A 12,890-nucleotide genomic window follows, 5' to 3' on the forward strand; every position below is an offset into this window, starting at 1 on the left:
CCTCATTCTCCCAGCTAGTTCTTTCTCTGAGAGAAGGAGCAGCTGTCGCTTTATGTGACAGCAGCAAGTCTAAGCTTCTGCCTCGTGGACAGGAGCAGACAAACCGGAGGCTCCTGGGGACGCAGGGCTGCTGGGGAGCCTGGAGCTGTCGAGCTTCCTGCCCTGGATTTGGAGACGCCATGGACAGGTACCCAGGAAGTTCACATGTCCCTGCTCCTCCTAACTCAACACCTAATAGAGCAACCCTATAGTTAACTTAGGTTCACTGACAGGGCATCTAGTCTTTGTGCCACATGCACACATACAGAACACAAGGCTTCACAAGGATAGCAGACTCCTGCCACATAGACAGGCATGGCCCTAGGAAAATCTACTTCTGGCATGTACAGATATCCCAGGGAACAAACACCAAGCTCCCAGCCTCAACACACCCTCCTATTGCCCATAGAAGTCAGTGGATAAACACAGCTTTGAAACAGTGATAATCTTAAAAACACAGACATGTTGCTCCCTCACATGAGCATCTGCTTAAGGGGATCATGGTCACCATAATCAGCCCCAGGCTTACCGCTCAGCTAGGCTACAGCTCAGACTCATACAGACATGAGCAGGCACCCCCCCCATATGTGAATACAGGTGTGTAATCAGGGTGAGGCATATACAAATGCATGAGGCATCCGTACAGGCTCATGCAGATGCACACACAGACACATACAGGTACACATGCAAGTGTACACATAGACAGATGCACACAGATGTATATACAGATGCTCACAGACACATGCAGGTGGACACTCAGCACATATGTAAGTAGACACATACACATGGCAATGCACAGGCACACCCAGATTTCATGTGCATACACAGGGGTGCACATAGACATATGAACACATGCACTTGAAAACCCACTCTCCCCAAGCTCTCACCTGCGTGGGGGTTGTTAGGTGATGGATCTGGGGGTTTGAGTCTGTTCTGACTGCCAGCCACTAAGAAGGAGCCAAGGGCTTCATGGCTTCGTTCAGGATCTCCTGAAAAGTCAGTGCTGCTTCTTGGACCTTACCCTTGAAGGTGCAGAGGGCCTCAGCGTGAGAGATCATGGCTCATGGTATTGGAGGGAGATGGAGACCAGGACTGTGGCAGAGATGACTGGGTGTCCGACTGTAGGCTCCCAGGACCCCCTGGATGTTATGTGAAACCTCCTTCCAGGAGAGGGAGGTGGGTTTTGCCATTGGAGTGTGTTCAGCTTCTCCGTCACTGTCTAGGTCTGTTGCAACAAGATCAGAACATGGGAGAAACAACCCCAGAGTTTCACTGCACAGGAGACCCCAGGCAATAAAAGGGACCCCTCACATCAGAGACAACTGTCCCTTTCCAGAGGCGAAACAGGAGCTCCTCCAGCATTCTGTCACTCCATAAGAGTGGGAATCGGGACACTGTGTTCTCAGGTCCCACCCAGCCCTACACCCTCAGCGTGGGGAAGGCAGCTGAGAGCTGGGAAGCTGCAGCCTTGCTCTATCTTGCTTCAGCCAAGTTTCCAAGGGTGTGTGTGTGTGTGTGTGTGTGTGTGTGTGTGTGTGTGTGTGAAGCCCTTACAGCTCCTGGCAGAGCAGCTCACAGGAGAGGGCTTGCCTAACTGGAGTTGTGCAGAGGGCTGGAACTGGGAGGAAGGAGCAGAGACCACGCCCTCTGCCCATCCCTGGGTGCTTTCTCTCACCTTATCCCCATGTGGTCCTCTGAGATCATGCTTGTCAGCCAGACTGGCTGTACTAGGAGGAGATGGACGCTTGCCCCAACCAGAGACCTCAGAGGGCAGGGAAGGCATGCAAGGTATTGCCATGACATGGGCAAACAGCCCACTTAACACCTTGTATGGGACCTAAAGAGCAAATCACCGGTGGTGGGTGTCCCTGGGCCTTTTGCCCCTATGCCCAACTTCAGTCTCATCAGGATCCTGGGTTTAGAGTCCCTCTTACCTGCCTGTTCAGAGCTGTTATGTCTCATCACCACTTCCTGATCCCCGGGCAGTCTCTTTTGAGGATTAGTGGGTGGGATCAGCTCTTAAGGTAGACACAGGACCTTCTGCCCTAGCACAGGCACTGGCACCGGCACCGTGGGAGGACCACATTCATGTCTCTGCCCTTGCTGAGGCCTGTGGTGCGCTATCTCTGCCATTTGAACATGATAGGTATGGCAGGTATCTTTCCAAGTGTGCCCCATGGGGAGGTTTGGCTTGAAGCTCCATGACGATGTTGTCTGCAAGTGAAAGGGACAGAGGGTAATGGGTAGTGAGGGGAAGGTGTCTGGCCCTGACAAGGGAGCTTCAGCGCTGGCATGTCCAGGCAGAAGAGAGGCCATTCCCATTGCAGAGGGTATTGACCAGCTTCCTGTGGCTAGGGTTCCTGCCACTCATCTCATAGTCCTGAGTCTGATTGCTGATGCAGTCCAGACCCCGGGGACTGCCTAGGCCCAGCATTCTTGGCTCCATGATGCCTGCCTCAAAAATCATCTTACAAATGCTAGTTTGTGCGGTTCCAGATTCCAGATCCAGTACATTCTTGGTTTCTTCAGGGATCTCAAGTATGGGGATGAGATGTCATAGGGTTTGATAAAGGGCAGCTTTATGGTGGTGGTGGTGTGGGGGTGGGGGGCGGTGGTACAAGGAGGGGCTGTTTGGAGTGAGGCCTGAAAGTGTAGAGACTAGGGTCCTGCCTAATCCTCAGCCCATTCTCCACCATGGAAGTCCTTCTCACTGAGAACTTAGGACTGGGGGTACAACCTCCAGTGATCTATTGCCCCTTTCCCACCATTGTCCCAGCCTATACCAATATGCCTTCTCCTTCTTAACCAATCCCATTTCTCAGAAAGAAGCCACAAGGTGGGGAGCAACTTCCTGATTTCAGTGACCTTATCTGTGCCAACAGGCCCCCTGAGGCCCCCTGCAGCTTTGCACGGTGCCCTGGTCCTTCCCGGCTTTCTCTAGCGCCCAAACTTTTCCTCTGCTCTCTTTGCCCACAGTTCTTTCTTGGCTCCTAATGTCAGTACGAAAACAGCTCTCCCCTTCTGTCTGAGGAGTAGGCTGTGAAGCCCCAGCTCCAAGATCTGTCTTCTCTCTGTCTTGGTCCCTTTTGGGAGTCTACACTTGCATGTTCTTCTTCATGCCCATGGCAGGGGAATACCCAGGAAGGCAAGGAGAGGCCCACCCCAATCGGTTCTCTGTTACTTGCTCTTTCTACTCCTGGGAAGACCCCAGTGAACACACCAAATCTCAAACAAACTTCCACACCTAGCTCCTTAGGCAGGGAGGTTATTCCTGTACATGTAAATTCTTATGTGTATTGTATGTGGATCCTGTGCCTCCCGTAGTTCTACATCTTTGTAAGTTTTTAAGACTGAGACTTGCAGCCCACCACCTTGATGTATTTCCATATTTACTTACATCCCCTTTAATGTCTCTCAGCTTTCTGGATAAAGATGTTCCACATATTTCATGAGTCCAGTTCCCACACACTGGCTATTTTTGTTGCTTCTACAAGTGGACCCGTTGGAACGCATTTTCTGAGTGGCTCAGGGGAAGATGCAAAGCTGGCTCCCATTGCCTGGATTTCTATAGGCTGAGCACTGCTATGACATCTAGCGTTCATGCATGTCCTCCTGACATTTCTGGTGGTGACTCACGGCCTAACGCCATGGCATGTGTTTTGTTCATCTTCCTGTGCAGGTTTCCAGCTCCCGATGCAGAGTCAGTCAGATCTGGAGGAGCAAGGAGCGCATATTCATGTGGGTGGGCATGATGATGCCCGCTGTTTGAGCGAGGGGCTTCCCTCTGCCCTCTGGTTTGCAAACACCTGATTATGTTTATTTGTGAGCATAAATGGCCATTGAATTTTATTTATTCTTTGCCCCTCTTAATATGGTAACATGATTTTCCTGTGTGGCTTTTCCAGCATGGCATTCCCAAATGCTGGTCAGAGCAAGCAGCTGGGGCGTCGCTGCTTTGTGGTTCTGGGTCTGGAGTTTCCTCTCTTTCAAACAGCTTTAAGCAGGCATGGCTGATGTTTGATAAGCACACACAGAGTGCACAGTTTAGTGAGCTTGACTCAGGAACACACCCACGAACTCCTCACTGCCGTCAGACAGTGAGTGGCTCAGGGCTGCACACTTTCCTCTTTTCTCCCCCAGGAGACCACTGGTGCTTCCTAGTACTAAAGCTTAATTTGTATTTCCTGGAACTGCAATAAGTCCAGTGTGGGTGAAACCACGAAGCCCGAGGCTTTGATTATCTGTATTGCACACACCTGCAGCACACTGGAAACCTTCATGACTATTTTCCATTGCAATCGGTGGGTGATTAACTCTTATACCAATGGGTAGACACTGGAGATGTCTCAGTTACTGGCAGTTATGAGCAATTCGGTCATGAACACTCATGTATTGTCTTTCCATACCTCCAATGTTTTAATTTTATACCCCAATGTTTTAATTTATTTTATGTAAACACCTAAAAGTAAAATAATATGACAGGCGGTAGGTGTATGTTTAGCTTATGCAGCTCCCTGCCGTCTTCCCTTAAGGCACTCAAGGCGAATGATGGTGAAGATGAAATACACTAATCTGGGGATGTAGCTAATGCAATGCCTGGAGAGGAAGCCACAGCTTTGGGGTCTTCATCTGAACAGAAGGCAAGAGTAAGAAGCAGAGATTCTGTCTTAAGAAAGTAGGAAGAGCAGAGCAGATCCAATTTAAGCCATAGGAAGAAAGAAATAAAAAAAAAACAAATGTTAGCAAAATATAGATTATCAACAAGCCTGGAGGTCAACTGGATAAAATGTCAATAAAACAAAGTCTGCTTTACTAAGACTAGCTAAGATAAAAGAGAAAGCCCACAAATTATCAGTGAGAGTTGAGAGACCAAAAAGGGGTTTCTTGTGGGTTTCACTTATGACTAAAAGTAATATAAGACATTTACAAATGGTTTTTTGCAATAAATCAATCAATGAGGATTACATTTATGCATTTAGAAGCACTGATGTAATCATAAATAGATTATTTGTGTATTCTGATATTTATCAAAGAAATTAAATTTATAACAAACACTTCCCACTATGGAGGTTCCTCAAAAGCCAAAAAGAGAACTTCCATGTGACTCAGCTACAAGACCCCTGAGAATTCACACAAAGGCCTCCACACCAACATTTCACAGAAATGCTTGCACATCAGTTTTCTGCGGCGATGCTCACAACAATCAAGCTATGGACCAGCCTAGGGATGACGATATGAAACATACACAGGACAGGATTTTATCCAGCTACAAAGAAGAACAAAATGATGTTCTTTGCAGGAAAATGAATGCAGCTGGAAACCATCACATTGCATGAAATAAATCAGACTCAGACAAACATGTGTTCTCTCACCTGTGCAATCTAGAGTGTACATGACAAATTGTTCATGAATACATGACGTGAACGCAGAAGTGAGTCTGGGCAATGATGGCAACTAGCAAGCAGGGGATGAAGAAAATGGAGGCAGGGAGGGTGAATATCTCTTATTTTTCATATTACTTATATGAAAGTAGCTTCATATAAGCCAAATACTATATGATACGCAATGAACATGCCAATAAAATATTTAAAAAACTTTCCACATGTGTCTCACATGAAAACATTGGACATGAAAATGGAGGGAGGTTGCTGGGGATAGAAGAGTCTAAATAGGAATCGGTGAGAGGGTACATAAGAGTGGGCTGGGGAGGCAGGAGCAGTCGGAACGAAGGATGCTGGGAGGCTGGAGAGATGGCTCAGTTTTTAAGATCAGTTGCTGTTGCTCTTCCAGAGGACCTGAGCTTGGTACCCAATACCCATGTTTGAATGGAGACACTATGTATGGATAGATAATGCTTTTCTCAGAAGCCGTGGGTGATTAAAGAAGAATCCCAGTACCACCAAGGAAGTCCCAGAGATACCCCAAACTATGCAGGTGGTTGTCATTGCTCTTGGTTGTCCACTAGACCTTGATGGTAAGATCCTGTAACTGAAGATGCACGTGCTCATAGATCATAGACAAATCAAGCTGCGGCGGAGGCAGAGCTTCCTCCCCAGTGGCTAGCCTCCACATTGCCGGAAGGTGGTAGGCAGGCTCCCCGGGGAGAAGAGTCGTCAGTAGTTTTACCTAGCCGAGAACCATACAAGCTACAGCCATAATCTTTCAGACACAGTACGCCCTCCGGTAGAATAGCAGCATGACGGCTATGGGGCTAACCAAGCATTTTCTGATTGAATCTGTGGTCTACTCCAGACCCAAGAGTCTGCCGCTGAGGAGACCATAGGCCCTGGGAGGAACCCACTGCTATTGTTTTGTTATATGGTCATGTCTAACTGCCTTCTAAACACTTGTGTTTATGCCCACAGGGTAGTGCTGCATCCAGTCTTCATCAGAGAGGCTTCTTACTGTGGGAGGCTATGGCTAATTTACAGACCCATAACTGACCAAAGTGCCAAAACCAAGCAGTGGTGGAGTGTTAGGGGGTGGGAAGGGGACTGATGTATTGCTCCCTCTAAAGCGTAGGGAATATCAAGGAAGAGGAGGCAGAAAGAATGCAAGAGCAAGAGGATGGGGAGGCAGGCAGCAAAAAGATGCCTTCTGGACAACATGCGACCATTGCATTTATGAACTCACTGCAGATGTAGTTATCTGCAAAGACCTGTCCAAGACTCAGTCCCTCAACATTTCATCACGGATGACGGAGAGACCCATGAGGCCCATCCCTCCATGAACAACTACTGGCAATTAACAGCTGCTGGCGTGTGGGGGTCATTTTCTTCAATGTGGACACCGATAATTTGCCCTTACTCCCGTGGATTACCTATGAAGCTTTAATTAAACTCTGTGGCCACGCACAAAAAGAAGGCTTGAGAGTGTAAGGGAGATCTGCTGGGAAGTGCCCCAGAGGGGGAAGAAAGGGAAGAGAGGGATATAGGAGTGTGTGTGTGTGTGTGTGTGTGTGTGTGTGTGAGAGAGAGAGAGAGAGAGAGAGAGAGAGAGAGAGAGAGAGAGAGAGAATGACTAAAATTCACTATATAAGTGTGTAAAACTGTCAAGCAATAAAAAAAAAAAACTTCACACAAAAAGAAGTTAAAAGCCCAAAGAACTCTACTAGTGAAATATACCAAACATCCAAGGACCCATGATGGAGAGAGAGAGAGAGAGAGAGAGAGAGAGAGAGAGAGAGAGAGGTTATTCAGATCTTTCATGACCAGCACAATCCTGATATAAAAATCTGTTGAGAAAATAGATTTACAGAACAAAATCCCCTGTGAACAGAGAATTCCTAACAAAATCTTAGCAACCTACAAAACGATGATATAGTGTAAGTACCATTTATCCCAGGATTGAGATAAGCTTAACATTAAAACATCATCTCAGCTGGTAAGAAGACTTAGCTTGATATCCTGATGGGTTAGATTCCTGGAGCCTGTGGTGTAAAAAAGAGAAAACAGATTTTTGAAAGTTGTCCTCTATGCACTACATGATTTTGTGTGTGTGTGTTTATGTAGTATTTTCAAAATTTAAATAAAATTAAAAAACCCATCACCACGATTCATCTTTACTTGATGGATACATGTTTCTGTGACTGGTATAGAAGGCGGGTGATGGGAAGGCGCTTCCGGGTCCTTGTCACAGCCTGGGTTCTGCAGGCACTCACAATTTTCAAAACCGCTCTGTACCCACCACCCCTAGCCTCGCTGCTGTAAAATGCTACCAAGCATAGCTCTGTCCACTCAGAGACCTCAGCTTGCGTTTTGGGGAAATCCACTAGAGAGGGTGGTGGTAGGGACCTGCTGGCTGAATTCTGGGATTTGGATAAGCCCTGTCCCAGTTTTGAATTCAGTGGGCAAAGATCAGGGGAGGAAAACAGAATTCAGTTGAGATATTGTATGATGTAAAACCCATATCCATTTTCAAAATATAGTATTATTTTTTATTTTTATTTTCAGTGTTGGAGCTTAAATCTATGGTCTCACACATGGTAGACAAGTGTCCTACTACTGAGCCCCAGCAATTGAGAACTTAATTACGTAGACTATCTATGGTTTTTACAGACATGGAAAGGACCTAAATGAACCACAGAATTATGAAAAAGAACAAAATGTAGATTTGTTTTTGATTTTCAAGACAGAATTCTCTCTATAGCTCTGGCTCTGAAGACTGGGCTGGCCTCGGACTCACAGAGAGCCACCTACCTCTGCCTCCCACGTGCTGGGATTAAAGGCATGCACCACCACCGCCCAGCTAAGAGTTAGACTATTTTATCTTAACATTCAGAGCTGTAATACGAAGAGTAGTGAGGCATGGGTATAAAGATAGAAAAGCAGATGAATAGAACACATGGGGACTCCAGAAATACTCCTACACATTCAGCTGATGGAGCCAAAGGGTAAAAATCTCCTAACCAGGGACAGGAAAGACACCAGTGTTAATACCCCCCTTGGAAAGGTCAAGAGCCCCACTCCATACCTTATACCATATGCAAATTGAGTTTGAGATGAAGCTGGAACCTCAACAGATAAGTATAAAGTACAGAGATTTCTGGAAAAACAAAAACAAAATCCTGGAGACATTTTACATGCTCAGCACAGCTGTTCTGAAAGAAACAAGGAAGCAAGAATAGCATGAACCCTGCTGTGTATTCCGATGCAACCCCGTGCTCTGCATTGCCCGAATTACACAGTTCTAAGCATCAACACTTCGGGTGCTTTTGTTCTTCATGTCTCCCTGTATCTCGCTGCATTCAGAGGTTCTCCCCTGCATGATTTTAAGGCTTAAGATCAGTTTGAGGCCATGGTCGGAAGGACTCTGATGTGGTGAGTGTATGAATGTCTGCCTAGTCAAGGGCAGATGTGTTTGTTGGCTTCCAGATGCAGTGACCACAACGTCTCTTTTCAATTTTGGTTAGTCTTGTTGTTTTGATCTCTTCACTGATTTTTTTCTGTGATTGCGGTCTAACTTGCTGACAGGTTAAGATCTCCTACCAGCTGCATTTCCGTCAGTTTTGAGTACCCACAAAAAATTTTAGGTCATTTCCTTGTGTACTTGCTAAATTAAAATTCTTGACTATATGTCTTTCTTTGGGTTCACCTTCTTATTTAGCTTCTCTAGGATCACGAATTATAGGCTCAATGTCCTTTATTTATGGCTAGAAACCAAATATGAGTGAGTACATCCCATGTTCCTCTTTTTGGGTCTGGCTTACCTCACTCAGGATAGTGTTTTCTATTTCTGTCCATCTGCATGCAAAATTCAAGAAGTCCTTGTTTTTTACTGCTGAGTAGTACTCTAATATGTATATATTCCATACTTTCTTCATCCATTCTTCCGTTGAAGGGCATCTAGGTTGTTTCCAGGTTCTGGCTATTACAAATAATGCTGCTATGAACATAGTTGAGCATATACTTTTGTTGTATGATAGGGCATCTCTTGAGTATATTCCCAAGAGTGGTATTGCTGGGTCCAGGGGTAGGTTGATCCCGAATTTCCTGAGAAACAGCCACACTGCTTTCCAAAGTGGTTGTACAAGTTTGCATTCCCACCAGCAATGGATGAGTGTACCCCTGCTCCACAACCTCTCCAGCAAAGGCTATCATTGGTGTTTTTGATTTTAGCCATTCTGGCAGGTGTAAGATGGTATTTTAAAGTTGTCTTGATTTCGGGCGATGAAAGCAGACAGAGACAGAGACCCAAATTGGAACACCGGACTGAAATCCCAAGGTCCAAATCAGGAGCAGAAGGAGAGAGAGCACGAGCAAGGAACTCGGGACCGCGAGGGGTGCACCCACACACTGAGACAATGGGGATGTTCTATCGGGAACTCAACAAGGCCAGCTGGATGGGTCTGAAAAAGCATGGGATAAAACCAGACTCGCTGAACATAGCGGACAATGAGGGCTGCTGAGAAGTCAAGAACAATGACACTGGGTTTTTGATCCTACTGCACGTACTGGCTTTGTAGGAACCTAGGCTGTTTTGGATGCTCACCTTACTAGACCTGGAAGGAGGTGGGAGGTCCTTGGACTTCCCACAAGGCAGGGAACCCGGACTGCTCTTCGGGCTGATGAGGGAGGGGGACTTGATTGCGGGAGGGGGAGGGAAATGGGAAGGGTGGAGAGGAGGAGGCAGAAATCTTTAATATTAAATAAATAAAAATAAATTAAAATTCTTGGAGAATTCGACACTTTATGATGGTAAAGGTGATTCATTTTTGTCTCCAGTAATGCTTTCTGAATGATTTTGCACAATATTAATATCTGTACAAAGCGACAGCCATATGAGCTGTATTAGAGCATCTACCAGTTCAGTTTCACCGTGGCCTCCAGCAGGCTGGCCAGAGTCTCTGCCTGCTCTGTGTTCCTCTTGCTATGCAGTACACTCACCCCTCAAAAAAAATAATGAAATTCAAAACTTCAGCTCTACAAAGAACACATTCCTGTAAATAAAGACAAGTCACAGTCACAGAGGCCCAGGCTGGTAGCCCAGGAACAGAGTGCACCGGGCCCCGGGGAAAGACATAGGAGCAGGAACATCAAGGCCACAGGAAGATCAAGACTGCTGCTTCCAAATTTGCTGAAGTGAGGCAGCTGCCTTTTATATCCAGTGTTCCCTTGTTCCGTAGATTATAAGTAAGTAAATCATAATGAAGAATGACAAGAGAAAATTATCTTTGTGTATTGTGGGGTTTAAAATACCCAGAGAATTAAAGTGTAGGATTTTAAAATGCAGGAAAAACTGGGAGGAATGGAGGGTGGATAAACTAAAACCAGGATATATCGTATGAGAAAAGAATCTATTTTCAACAAAAAGAAAAGCATAAATTAAACCAACATTATTTATCACTAGAAAAAAATGATTCTGTCAAGCTTGCATTACTGAGGAAGCGACGCACATAGTAGGAAAAAAGCACTCTCTAGAGCACCATGGAAAGCGATCCTGTTAAAACATAAAACCCTTCCAACACCTGTCTGTGTTCATAAAAATACCAAGCTGTATTCATTACTGTAACTCTATAATAGAGCTTGATGTCAGGGATGGTGATGCCTCCAAAAGCTCTTTTATTGTACAGGATTTTTGGCTATCCTGAGTTTTGTTTTTAAATATGAAGTTGAATATTGTTTTTTTTTTTGAGGTCTGTAAAGAATTGTGATACGCGATTCCCTTCTGTATGCTGTGAATATGTTTTATTACCACTGGGTAATAAAGAATTTTCTTTTGTCTATGGCATGGTAGAATATAGCTAGGAAGCAATTTCAAGCAGAGATAGAAGAGGAAAGAAGGTGGAGTCAGGGAGATGCCATGTAGCTGCCAAAGGAGGAAGACACCAGAACAGTACCAGTAAAGCCACAGCCTTGTGGAGATACACAGATTAATAGAAATGGGTTAATTTTTGTGTGATTATTCAGGTATCAGTGGCCAGGAAACGAAAAGAATCAGTCTCTGATTACATAATGGCATCCAAAGTTCGGCAACGTACATCCACATAAAGCTCCAGAGAACTTAGAAAAAGGGCCTCCACACACACAAGTATGTGAATCAACTGGAGTTTCTTGGTAGTTGCATATTTTTGAGATAGGCTCTGTTTTCTGGCAGCTAACACAGGTACTATTCCTTTAAGAGACACCTACCTGGTTCTAGCTAATGGCAGGAATGGCTCTGGCTCTTTCGGGGTGCTCTGTTACAGAGCAATTAAAGGGGGTTTGTGAGCAGCTTGCGCAAGTTGTTTAGTGGTGGTGACTTAGTCCATGGAGCTGGGGTGGTGAACATGGGGCTCACAGAGCAAACATACCTCTGCTATATTGAAAGGCTGAAGGGCGGAGCCAACATCCAGGCCACAGCAACCACACCCTTAGCATTTTAAAATAATGCTCCTGGCTGGCATTGCCTGCTCTTCCAAAGGTCCTGAGTTCAATTCCCAGCAACCACTTGGTGGCTCACAACCATCTGTAATGAGGTCCAGTGCCCTCTTCTGGCCTTCAGGCATACACACAGATAGAATATTGTATACATAATAGATAAATAAATAAATATTTAAAAAAATAAAATAATGCTCCTTATCAGATAAGTATTTCAGATAGGACAAATTCAAACATAGTAGACCTCTAAGCAAGACACAGTATGTTTAAAAAATGTACATAGGCTTGAAAGAGAGGGAAAATGTTGTATTTTTAAAACCTATTTCTTTTTATAATTGTCTATAATAAAGTCTTCAAAGATACATTAAAATAATATCAGAAGGCACATAAAGATGGAAAATTCACTGAGTCTGGATTATGTATATTATTGTGTTCCCTTTGAATTTATTGAATGCATTAGTAATTTCTTTCATTTTATTTTTTAAAAAAACAAACTATATTTATTTTACATAGCAATCCCAATTCCCACTCCCTTCCCCTCCCATTCCCTTCACTTATTTGCCCACACCACCCACCATCCACTCCTCAGAGAGGGCAAGGTACATTAGTTTGTGGAAGGTCCAAGGCCCTCCTCACTATATCCAGGCTGAACAAGGTATCTATCCAAAGAGAATAGGTTTATATAGGGACAAATCCTGGTGCCATCGCCAGTGGCCCGCAGTCTGCCCCAGGCATACAACTGTCACCCACAGTCAGAGGGACTAGTTTGGACCTATGCTGATTCTGTTCCTGTTCAGGTGGAGTTGGGAAACTCCCATAAGGTCAGGTGAACTGTTTTAGTGTGTGTCCTCATCATGGTCTTGAGCTCTTTGCTCATCTTCTCACTCCTCCCACTCTTCAACTGGATTTTGGGGACTCAGTCCAGTGCTCCACTGTGGGTCTCTGCCTCTGCTACTGTCAGCTGCTGGATGAAGCTTCTATGGTGGCATTTAA

The sequence above is a fragment of the Microtus pennsylvanicus genome, chromosome 5 (assembly GCF_037038515.1).
Source record: "Microtus pennsylvanicus isolate mMicPen1 chromosome 5, mMicPen1.hap1, whole genome shotgun sequence".
NCBI lineage: Eukaryota > Metazoa > Chordata > Mammalia > Rodentia > Cricetidae > Microtus > Microtus pennsylvanicus.